We start from the raw sequence: 12,852 nt of genomic DNA, 5'->3' as shown, positions 1-12,852 counted from the left end.
TTAGTTAGGTTTAAGTAGTTCTAAGTTCTAGGGGACTGATGACCATAGATGTTAAGTCCCATAGTGCTCAGAGCCATTCGAACCATTGAAATAAAAAAATTAAAAAAACGGTGCTAAATATTCTACACACAATCTCTACAGACAGTACCGGCAGTACTAGGCTACTCTTCGAAAATCACTACAAGTGATTTAACGTCAATACCGAAGTGTGATTATCGTAGTAGTAACGCAATATTGAGAATAATACTGTTAATGCTGTTCTTCAGCTTCTCACGGCGTACTTCGTGAAAAAATAGTTAATGCACGAACGGCCGTATGATGTAGACATTGACATCCTACCGCTCATTCGTGAAATGTTTCGTCAGTACTGTTAATCGTGACGTATAAGAGCTCTATAGAGAGTGAATGCCATTCATCTAACAAGGCTACTCCCGTCACGGCAAGGGCTTAAAGAAGCATATCGAAACTAAATATTCATCCCCGGGAGGCCAGATGTTAATATGCCCCTAGCTTTGATAATGACATTAATTCAGTGAGGAGGCGAGTGCTCAAGTTTCCTCAGGTGTGCCATACCTTGCTGACGCCGCTGATCGCAGATTAGGCCCTGTACCGCTACCAAATTGCGGGGGTGTTGATGAGCGTCATTCGGAACAGTAGTTGAAAGAAGCAGATGTTTTCACTGGAATTAAAATCGGGTGATTTACCGGGACAGTCGACGAGCGAAAACGTGCTTGAGTGCTCATGCTATCAGGAACTCGTGCGTACAGCTCTGTAAACACATAATCTCGTAAATGAAGATAGCGTAATTATTACGAAGAAAGATCAACTGGTTACCGAGAACATTGAAATGAACAACGTGGTCCATGTCCACGGTAACCCGAATGGACTGGGCTATGTCAGGGTATGAACAACATCCCCAAAATGTGACAGCGACCGCCCCCCCCACCCCTCCCGGCCAAAACTGCACACTCGACAGAATGTGAATTAAACGTCTCACTGCGCTGTCGGCGTACTCGATGCCTTGCATCATTTGAAAAGAGGCAAAATCGCGACTCGTCGGATATCACTATACCTTCCAACCAGCTGCTGTTCACTTTCTGTGTTGTCTGACCAGCTGAATACGTGCAGCCTTGTGTGCCGCTAGGAGCAGTTAAGAGGTGCACGATCCAAATGTACATGTCTGTAGTTCCTTAGCAGTGTTCGCTCGGAAAGGAGTTGAGATCGACATAAATTCGCTGACAGCAACGAGTCCTGCAGTCCTGTTGCGTTTGAAAGCGACTGGCATTGGCAAGGCCGTTGACGAAACGAGTGTGACTGCTTATACCGGTCTTCGGCTACCATTGCTAACATGCTCTTTAGTCAAAACTCGCCTTTTGCTCGCAGCTTCGCCTGGATATGCGTATGTTACATATATTTTACAGACATATATTTAAAATATTTGAGACATATTTCATCCGCATCGCTAGCAAATTCCTGCCTGCAGTTAATTCTGAATTCGAAGGAAACTTGTAATTCTGCCAGTAATTAATTATCGTTTCGAGAAAACTGTATATTTCTTTCCTCTTTTACACCAAGTGAAAACGTTTAATGTATCTGTGGTATTCCAATTCAACTACATAGTTAAAAAAAATAAAAATAAAAAAAACAGCAACAGAATGTTTTGGGACGTTTCTACAAATCACAGATTATAATTGTTACTCCAGCCACTAGCGGTAGCAGTTGTATCTTATTCCCATAATATTTTGATACAAATAATGAGTCATGCTTATAAGAAGTAAGACTGAAATTGATCCAGGTGTCCTTATTTGTGATTTCTTTTCAGCCGTTTTCACCCCAAACCCTCAGCGATAGGGGGAGGGGGGGTTAAATGCTTGGGATGTATTACTCTCACAGTAAATTTTTCCGTGCAGTAAGTTATACGTGTGTTAATTTTGGTAAATACGTCCTCAGGCGTTACAGAGATGTGCTGATACGTCACTGTCTGTGCTCCCCATCCCACCCCCCTTTCATCTATCCTAGCCCAAACTCTGTGTGTGACATGAAATGAAATGTGCATGTGGCATGGTTGCCCAGAAATCCGCTTCTGAGCAATTAGGCCCTCTGGTGAAATTCTCTCCAAATTTTTAAGCATTTGATTGGCTGTGAGACAGCAGCCGTACACTATTTAATTACGGGAGGTATATACAGCCACTTCGGTTGCACAATTTAAAAAAGGAATTGTGCAACCGAAGTGGCTGTATATACGCCCTGTAATGAAATTCTCTTTGACACCACTTCGGCGACTTGCGCTTCGATGATGAAATAATGATGATGAGAGCGCACACACACACACACACACACACACACACACACACACACACACACACACACACACACACACAGTGCCGACCCTGCTGGGAATCGAATCCGAGGACCCATATAAAGAGTCAGCAACGCTAAAGGAGGCTCCAAGCTTGATACTAAATCTGCTAAGGCTGTAGGAGTAGCCAGTTTCCAGAAATGCTAACATCGAAGAAAACAAGACAAAAAGTCTAAAAAAAAACATGGTATCTGAAATGCATTCCGTAAGAGCTATGAGCGCTTGTTCATCTCTGCTTGTGTGAAACTCATTTGTACTACTGAACAAGTGTCTATAGCTCCTAAGCCGTGCATTCCGTAAGAGCTATGAGCGCTTGTTCATCTCTGCTTGTGTGAAACTCATTTGTACTACTGAACAAGTGTCTATAGCTCCTAAGCCGTGCACTGTAGGACACATATTTACTGGAAAATTTTTCATTGTTCGCTCTACACTGCCACCTTCATAAATTGGCTACCCAGCCATCGTAGCAGCAACAGCACCGGCGCATGTACTCCAGTCGGAGGTATCAGAACGATTTTCTTTTAGAATTATCGACCCGGTCGTTTCCGGGCGAGGGTTCCATACCTGAGATTGTTACATTTCCATTTAAACATAGTTTCAATTTTGCTATAAATGTTACGAAGGCCTTGCCACAGTGGTATAACCAGTTCCCCTCAGATCACGGAAGTGGAGTGTTGTCGCGTAAGGCTAGCACTTGCACAGGTCAATGTCTGGGTCTGTCGAGTGCTGTTGGCAAGCGGGGTGCACTCAGCCGCTGTGAAGGCAACTGAGGAGCCACTCGACTGAGATGTAGCGGAACTGGTCACAAAAATTGACAACGGCCCATAGAGCTGTTGGCTGGCCACGTGCTCCTTCGTACTCGCATCCGGTGAGCCTAAGGGCTGAGGACGACACGACGGTCGGTCGGTACCGCATGCCCTTCAAGGGCTTTTCAGGCGTTTTTTTTTATAAACATTGTTTATTTTTAAACAACACATTAGAGGATAACTAAGTAGAACAAAAATATTCAATAGGTTACACAGTCATTTATAAATCCTCACGCAGTTTCTAGATGTTTCACCACTTCCAGTTTCTAGGAGAATCTGTGAGGGCTATTCGGAAAATAGCGTCCGATCTGCTGTGAAATGTAAACTAGTATCAAAATGAGAAATGTTTTATTTGCAACATTTAGCTGCACCTTCCAGCTACATATCTATTTATTCGCCAGCCCAGTTTACTTAGACGTTTCTCCAACCGCCTGTGCTTTCCACCAGATCTCTATGCTGATATACAGCTCATTGTCTGTACCAAAATGTTATCTTCACACCCACCAGTTAATGGGAGGAAAAGTGAAATTCAGAGGGTCTTAATTACACGTTGTATTGTGAGCGATCAAACATGTCCCATCGTAAATGCTGCAGGAGCATCTTCAGTGTGGCAAAGATTCATCGGATTTTCACTGTGGTTTCCACTACATGCGCGAGCATAGTAAGTCACTGATCGCATATGCGAACAAAGCAATCGAAATTAGGTAACGCCCGATAGGTATGCAACACACCTAACATGCAAGTAACGCAGTTACCATCTTAACTGGCCAATACTGCTAGGAGAACTACCGTAGATCACGCTTATTTACACTACTGGGCATTAAAATTGCTACACCACGAAGACGACGCGCTACAGACGCGAAATTTAACCACAGCAAGAAGATGCTGTGATATGCAAATGATTAGCTTTTCAGAGCATTGAGACAAGGTTGGCGCCGGTGGCGACACCTACAACTTGCTGACATGAGGAAAGTTTCCAACCGATTTCTCATACACGAACAGCAGTGGACCGGCGTTGCCTGGTGAAACGTTGTTGTGATGCCTCGTGTAAGGAGGAGAAATGCGTACCATCACGCTTCCGACTTTGATAAAGGTCGGATTGTAGCCTAACGCGATTACGGTTCATCGCATCGCGACATTGCTGCTCGCGTTGGTCGAAAACCAATGACTGTTAGCAAAATGTGGAATCGGTGGGTTCAGGAGGGTAATACGGAACGCCGTGTTGGATCCCAACGGCCTCGTATCACTAGCAGTCGAGATGTCAGGCATCTTATCCGCATGGCTGTAACGGATCGTGCAGCCACGTCTCGATCCCTGAGGCAACAGATGGGGACGTTTGCAAGACAACAACCATTTGCACGAACAGTTCGACGACGTTTGCAGCAGCATGGACTATTGGCTTGGACACCATGGTTGCAGTTACCTTGACGCTGCATCACAGACCGGAGCGCCTGCGATGGTGTACTCAGCGACGAACCTGGGTTCACGAATGGCTAAACGTTATTTTTTTCGGATCAATCCAGGTTCTGTTTACAGAATCATGATGGTCGCATCCGTATTTGGCGACATCGCGGTGAATGCACATTAGAAGCGTGAATTCGTCATCGCCATACTGGCGTATCACCCGGCGTGATGGTATGGGGTGCCATAGGTTACACGTCTCGGTCACCTCTTGTTCGCACTGACGGCACTTTGAACAGTGGACGTTACATTCTAGATGTGTTACGACCCGTGGCTCTATCCTTCATTCGATCCCTGCGAAACCCTACATTTCAGCAGGATAATGCACGACCGCATGTTGCAGGTCCTGTACGGGCCTTTGTGGATACAGAAAAGGTTCGACTGCTGCCCTGGCCAGCACATTCTCCAGATCTCTCAGCAACTGGAAACGTCTGTTCAACGGTGGCCGTGCAACTGGCTCTTCACAATACGCCAGTCGCTATTCTTGATGAACTCTGGTATCGTGTTGAAGCTGCAAGGGCTGCTGTACCTGTACACGTCATCCACGCTCTGTTTGACTCAATGCCCAGGCGTATCAAGGCCGTTATTACGGGCAGAGGTGGTTGTTCTGGGACCTGATTTCTCAGGATCTATGCACACAGTTGCGTGAAAATGTAATCACATGTCAGTTCTAGTATAATATATTTGTCCAATGAATACCCGTTTATCATATGTATTTCTTCTTGGTGTGGCAGTTTTAATGGCCCGCGGTGTAGGTAAAGCCCGACAGGTACGCAACACACCTGACATGCAAGTAACGCGGTTACCATCTTAACTGATCCAAGCTGCTACGAGAACTGCCGTAGATCACGCTTATTTATAATGGTCTACGGTAACATACGATAGTTTTACAACTCTAATTTAAGCAGATGCTGGGACCGTACTGGGAACCCAGGACGTTTCGATTTCTATTCAAAGGCGCTGCCCCCAGACACGGTGTGTAGAGCTACAGAAGATGGTGGGAACTTGTTATTTTATACAAAGGGGTTGCTCTGGTTTGCTGGTGAAGGGCGGTGTGCGGGAGTGCGTGGGCGGCGGGCGGCGCGGTCCCGATATGGAGCGGCGCGCGTGACGTGGGGCGCGGCGCTGACGGACGGCCTTCGCGCACAGCCGCAGCCGCAGCCGCACGGGCGCGCCGCCTCGCCGCAACCCGCCTGCGTCTATTCCTGGCGCCGCCAGCCGCCAGTCGCGAGCGCAGCCCGCTCCACGCCGCAGGCGCCGCGGCAGCCTAATCTGCATTTGCTCTGATTTCCGGCTATTACGTTCTGCGCGCCCTAATCTGGAGCAACTCGTTTTGAAACGACCGCAAATGTGAGAGGACGCGTTTCCACGGAAAACTTCGATGCGCCCGAGCTGCCTCGCTTACTGTGTTACCGCCGGCGACTCTTTGTGCGCGGCCGTACACCACACGGGGGACAAGTTTGCAGCAGACTCGGTGCTTTCTTAACCTCGTTTCGTCGGCCGTGGTGCGAAAGTTGGGTGCGGAATGCGGGGCCTACGGTTTCTTCCAGTCGCCGAGTTGAGCTACCGAGTCTGCTCTCCTTATGGAGTTGTACTTGCGAAAATTTACTGGCGTAAGAGGTAAGTCAGCTTTGTGATGTTATAAACGTGAAGGATATGCTCTCAGTATGTTTCGCATCCCAAACTTTTCCGGATTGATGGCTGATGTCGGATCCTTTATGAGAGCAAATTCGTTCAGAGGTTCAATACAGTCACTACCGGATGTGTGTACCTTCTCCGCAGCATTCACTCACTGATTACTTCTAACGATACACTTGTCCCCCTAATTCAGAGCTGTTCGACGGACTCTTCTTTTTGTCCCAGTGAAACTTTAATTTTGTAGCGCAGTGTGTGTTGTTTTGAAAGTTATTGGCAGATTAAAGTTGTATGCAGGAGTGCTACCCACACACTGAGTTTTAGGGTGAGAGATTATTCAGGGGCAACCCCCTGCCCAGTCTTTGGTAAAGCGATTTTTCCGCAATGTCGTGTCTCCCACGAGTACTTGTCCAACAAGGTGTGCAGGATAATTTCGGTGAAGTCTGGATGGTAGGTGGAAGATTGTGGCGGAAGTAAGCGGCGAGGCGGCGTCTTGAATCATGCCATGATAGTTCACTCTCTTTGCAGGCGGGAGGCAACTTTCCGGGTTACAGGCCAAACCGGCACACAGTTTTATATTGCCAAGAAGCCTCGGTACAGCTCTTGTCTGATTTTCTTCTGGTTGTTTGCGCATCAAGTAGTCAACTTGTTTTGTCAATATCTATAACACATACGATTCGCAGGTACAGCTTGAATTCTGTGTGTTTGAGAAGTTACTAAACGTAGACACACACAGCGAAGCATACTTACAGCAAGACCAACGATCGCGACGAAAGATACTCCATTTTGCTCTCTTCTTTCTGGAAGTTGCACACCGCAGTACCAACGGCTTGAAATACTCGCTGTCGCCATTTTCGGCTATAAGACAGCGCCCGTGCCGCGTAGATGCAGGCCAATTAAGGGTAGTAGGTTTCTTGCTATCGCAATTTTGTCCAAAACATTCCCAGAACTGGGCGACTGTAACAAGAGTATACTGTAACGCACATGGTAATCTTTTACCAGCTGTTGTAGACATAACGGAAGGAACTGTTGAATTATAGAAAACAAGATGCATGTCGAAAGCGTTACAGCGAATGAGTCAAAGTCAAAGTCAATGAGAGGTATTGCAACGGCGCATTGGAAGTTGCGAGTAATTGCTTCCAGCTCAAGTCGAAGTAATTTTCATATAATTTGCGGTTATTTTGAATACTTTTATCTGTTCACTAGCTACGAAACCACGATCCGAGAGCTGTCTTCATTATCCCTGCACTGGGAAAAACAGGAAAAAAAGTGTAACAGTCGCTTAAGGTGTAGACTAAAGTTAATGCAAGCTAAAAGTTTTAATTTAAATAGCAGTATTTTTTTCTTCATTTTAAAGTAGTAGAATGTTTCTGCTCCTTGTATTTGTAGTGAAACCTTCTGCTGTCTACTTTGTTTAGATACTTAAACCTGCCGCTGCCTCCGATACAGTTAGTGTTGTTGACGCTACTTGTTAAGTACACAGCTTCCATGCCAGCCCGTTGCGCAAATCACTCCTCGGCATTTCCGTTCAGTCTGTTGCTAGGAGTTGAGTCACGGAGCGTGCTGAAGCACCTGATACAAACTTAGCTACCCTTGGTCCATTTGCGGTGGCAGTGTACGAGGTAGGTCAGGGTGGGGCGAACTTCGCGCGTGTGCCAGCATTCGTGTGGGCATGCGTTCATTCACAGCTTCGGTCTGTTCTCATCGTCACCACAGGATGTAACAACGAGCGTTGTATCTTTAAGGTCCTCCATTAAAGTCTTCCGTAAAACTATAATCTCGACAAATTTCGTGTTTATCCGTCACAGTTTCATAATTCCAAGTTAATAACTGTTCCCAGATCCAACATGAATACTTCATTTACTAGTTGCCTTTTTGTCGTTTGCGAATGTGTAGTTTGCCAGATTGGTTTTTTCGCGAAGTATGTAAAGTATTTGGATGTTATGAGAGCGCACGCCAGGTGAATAATTATTAAAACAATTGGAGAATTTCCATCAATCCTAGAGCGTTGTAATTATATCCCGGCATAACCCCCCGAGACGTAAATAAGAGAAAGCAAAAGATACTGCGTTTATCGGTATTCTATTACTCGTTTGTTTTCATTAGCGTCTACACAGACTTCTCAACGTGTCTGTATTACTCATAAAGTTCCTTTCCTCTTTCATTTAGGCTTCTACCCATTAAATTTTCAGTGCAGATCTGTTTAAGAAAATTGAAACCTTAAAGTACGTGTCAGAACATCAATAAGAATCGTGTTTCATAATATTCGAAAAAATAATTGGGGTCTATCACCAGTGCAGAGTTGCGTGTACTTTAAGTTCGTATTTTGTGAATAAAAGCATCTAGATCGATTACTAAACTGCTGATTTATTCCCTTAATTAGTTACGTTTATAACTGAACTACAGTTTCTACCATAGAGAGCTTTTCTGCAAGCTCTTGATGACCTGTGTCGAACAGACGAATTTCCACTACTTTGTTGCGTTTTCGGATGATACGCTTATAACATACCTGACCAGAATTTTGTAATGATGACTTGTATGTCCGGACCCCAGAATAAAAGCTGAGTATTTTAGTCGCTACACACATCCTGTTTCCATGGGGCTCCAAAACCCGGACCCCGTATACCGATTTCGCAATACCGCTTCTGGGTAGTTACTTGTACACTTCAAAATCGATTCTGGAAATCCGCTTCTGGTTGCCGGTTTTCCAATTCCGCAATCGATTTCCGCTCCCATGTAAACGCTACGGGTTTTGAAACGTGCTTGGACTGTCAGGTTTTGTCTTGTTTTTACAATTTTCGGCTGATATGAACGGAATGCCTGTTTGCACAGTGAAGGATAAGCAGAAAGACTGAAGCTGTTTACACCTCGTCCAATTAACGACTGTGCTGACTAAATCACAAACTCTAACAGCTGTTTTTACAGGCGCCATATTTAACTGAGCTTGCAAATCCGCTTCAGGCCTTCACATGTAAACGCGACAGCGAAAACGGTTTCCAAAATTCGGTTTTTGTCCTCCGGAAGATGTGTCGCATGGAAACGTAGTGACATTGTATAATACAAACTTGCGAAGTACTTGTATCGACTTGGCTGTCGATGACAGCTACGCCTTGGTACATTTCTTTAATTTAATTGTTGGATACTAACCTCCCTTGTTACACGGTACAGTGTAAACGGTTGTTGTTGTTGTTGTTGTTGTTGTTGTGGTCTTCAGTCCCGAGACTGGTTTGATGCAACTCTCCATGCTACTCTGTCCTGTGCAAGCTTCTTCATCTCCCAGTACCTACTGCAACCTACATCCTTCTGAATCTGCTTAGTGTGTTCATCCCTTGGTCTCCCTCTACGATTTTTACCCTCGACGCTGCCCTCCAATACTAAATTGGTGATTCCTTGATGCCTCAGAACATGTCATACCAACCGATCCCTTCTTCTGGTCAAGTTGTGCCACAAACTTCTCTTCTCCCCAATCCTATTCAATACTTCCTCCTTAGTTATGTTATCTATCCATCTAATCTTCAGCGTTCTTCTGTAGCACCACATTTCGAAAGCTTCCATTCTCTTCTTGTACAAACTATTTATCGTCCATGTTTCACTTCCATACATGGCTACACTCCATACAAATACTTTCAGAAAAGACTTCCTGACACTTTAATCAATACTCGATGTTAACAAATTTCTCTTCTTCAGAAACGTTTTCCTTGCCATTGACAGTCTACATTTTATATCCTCTCTACTTCGACCATCATCAGTTATTTTGCTCCCCAAATTCATTTCCTAATCTAATTCCTTCAGCATCACCCGACTTAATTCGACTACATTCCATTATCCTCGTATTGCTTTTGCTGATGTTCATCTTATATACTCCTCTGAAGACACTGGCCATTCCATTCAACTGCTCTTCCAAGTCCCTTGCTGTCTCAGACAGAATTACAATGTCATCGGCGAACGTCAAGGTTTTTATTTCTTCTCCATGGATTTTAATACCTACTCCGAATTTTTCTTTTGTTTCCTTTACTGCTTGCTCAATATACAGATTGAATAACATCGGGGAGAAGCTACAACCCTGTCTCACTCCCTTCCCAACCACTGCTTCCCTTTCATGCCCTTCGACTCTTATAACTGCCAGCTGGTTTCTGTACAAATTGTAAATAGCCTTTCGCTCCCTGTATTTTACCCCTGCCACCTTCAGCATTTGAAAGAGAGTATTCCAGTCAACATTGTCAAAAGCTTTCTCTAAGTCTACAAATGCTAGAAACGTAGGTTTGCCTTTCCTTAATATTTCTTCTAAGATAAGTCGTAAGGTCAGTATTGCCTCACGTGTTCCAGTATTTCTATGGAATCCAAACTGATCTTCGCCGAGGTCGGCTTCTACTAGTTTTTCCATTCGTCTGTAAAGAATTCGTGTTAGTATTTTGCAGCTGTGGCTTATCGGTAATTTTCACATCTGTTAACACCTGCCTTCTTTGGGATTGGAATTATTATATTCTTCTTGAAGTCTGAGGGTATTTTGCTTGTCTCATACATCTTGCTCACCAGATGGTAGAGTTTTGTAAACGGAACAGCCATAAAAGTAGCAGAATCGCTAACTCTGTCCCTCCATATATGTCGATTTAGGTTAGCGGAAACGATAGCATGCCGCACTGTCGCTCAAGGTACTGTGGAGACAACCTTGAACTTTTCATAAAATCCTCAATAACCATAAATATTTGTATTGCAGAAGTATTTCATTGGAAAGAAGGAACTTAATTTCAAAGTTTGCTTGTGGCTTGTACAGATACCCTTCGTCTTTTTTGTGTAACGTTTTACATTTGTGCTTATCGAGCGAGATAAGTTTCCAGACGTAAATATTTGCAGTATTTCGTAAAATGATCATTTCATGCTTGTTATATAAGAGCAGTTTCCAAAACGTCAATACTGTTTCTTCGATAGTCTTTTTTTTGTAATCTATATTTCTTGCACTGTAAGTGTTAAAAACGTGTTGTAGTATACCTGGTTTATACTTCATATTTCATAATATCTGCCCAACTTCAGTGAAATGATACGAACTGGTTTCTGTTAGGGCCTATTCATCGTGGAAAATGCATCATGTAGATAACGCATTTTTATTTTTTAGTTCCGATTTTTTTCCACAAATAGAGATTTCAAGCCGAGACGAAACTCTTGATAGAACCTACAATAAAACGACTAGATATCTACTGCAGGGAACACATTATTTACATTAACGTGATTCTCTGTTTGCAGAAGAGGTTAACAGCGGTCTCAAGTGCTGTGACAATTAACCTGAAAGCCTACGATTCGAAGCGGAAATAATCATTTCTTTCTTTGGCCCTCTAACGGGAGAGATTAGTTGCCGCGAAGTTCTTGACCACCAGATTGTCCCCAACAGTCTAGTTTAAATTCCAAAATCCACCGTAATATCTCGCAATGTTTGTCATGCTAGTCAGTTCTTAATAACCCGTCCTTTCGGTTGGAACATCGAGGTTAGCGCCATGTTTGGTATTTGGGGAAGTTGGCTATGTGCTGTCTCCAGCCTACACACTCTCCGTCCTTTTCACTTATATAGTCATCCACAATACTAGTCAGAAATCCACAAGACGCGTAGCGCTTTTGGAGTCATCCACATTATACAGATTTACATTAGACACGTCATTCAAGTGCGAGAGGAAAGCGACGTTGGATGTCGCAAAGCATGGTTCCCAGTTTTGGCGAATTTAATCTCTCTTCGCTTGATACGTTTGATTAACAGTAAAACAAACACTTGTTGCAGGCTATTTGCCTTTAAGCGGTAATGATAAAATTGTTCAAATGGCTCTGAGCATTATGGGACAACATCTGAGGTCATGAGTCCCCTAGAACTTAGAACTACTTAAAGCTAACTAACCTAAGGGTATCACGCGCATCCATGCCCCAGGCAGGATTTGAACCTGCGAGCGTAGCGGTCGCGCGGTTCCAGACTGAAGTGCCTTGAACCTGCGGTCACATCGGCCGGCCGGTAATGATAGTGCATTATGACTCACTGTCTGACAATCCTCGTGAATTGGTCCTTTTTCTGGGGCTTTTGTCGAAGCCTCTTTTTGCTTATTCAGACAAAAGTAATATTACGTCAGACCTCTCCACGAAACACCCCCAGGTCTATTAGAATGAATAGTATTGTTGATAAATTATCTCTGTATGTTGTTTGGTCTTTTGGGCAGTCGTTTTTGTAAACTGACAGTAATCGTTAGTGTTTCTCCTCACGACAAATGTTCGTCGAAAGCGGTTCCCGGGCAACTTGATCCAATGTAGAAAACCTTGTGCGACGCGGCGTGAGTTGCTCCTGACTGCGGAGGCCGTAAAGGTGAGCCTGGTTGACGTGACGTGACGTGACGACCCGCGCATGCGCAGTTTATAACCGCGGCCGCTTCCGCCTTCCCCGCAAGACCGGCCGGGCGCAAAGCTGTTTCCTGCGGGCGAGACAAAAGCTGTCAGGGTCGGCGCTCTCGTCTGCCGACCGCCGGAGCGGAACTGGGAATCGTTTAGGTGTGAAGTTTCTCCGCCTCGCTGAAAACCTGGCCAGGGAAAAAAAGGGGGAGGAAAAAGCTACCCCCGCTC

General features: G+C 44.7%; 1 protein-coding gene across 4 annotated transcripts in view; it reads left to right on the top strand.

Moving 5' to 3' along the window:
• LOC126350130 (kinase D-interacting substrate of 220 kDa) overlaps positions 1-12,852 on the top strand; it is a 372,816-nt gene that overhangs the window by 138,622 nt on the left and 221,342 nt on the right. Inside the window, exon 1 of one of the 4 annotated variants that reach the window (XM_050002489.1) lies at positions 5,795-6,246. The exons of 2 other annotated variants lie outside the window; for them this stretch is intronic. The gene's annotated coding sequence lies outside the window, so the exon portion shown is untranslated. Of the gene's footprint in view, positions 1-5,794; positions 6,247-12,852 lie in introns of those variants that run through there. One more of the 4 variants, XM_050002496.1, reaches the window with a different exon arrangement.

The sequence above is a fragment of the Schistocerca gregaria genome, chromosome 1 (genome assembly GCF_023897955.1).
Source record: "Schistocerca gregaria isolate iqSchGreg1 chromosome 1, iqSchGreg1.2, whole genome shotgun sequence".
NCBI classification, from domain to species: Eukaryota; Metazoa; Arthropoda; class Insecta; order Orthoptera; family Acrididae; genus Schistocerca; species Schistocerca gregaria.
This window is presented reverse-complemented; position numbering and strand designations above follow the sequence as displayed.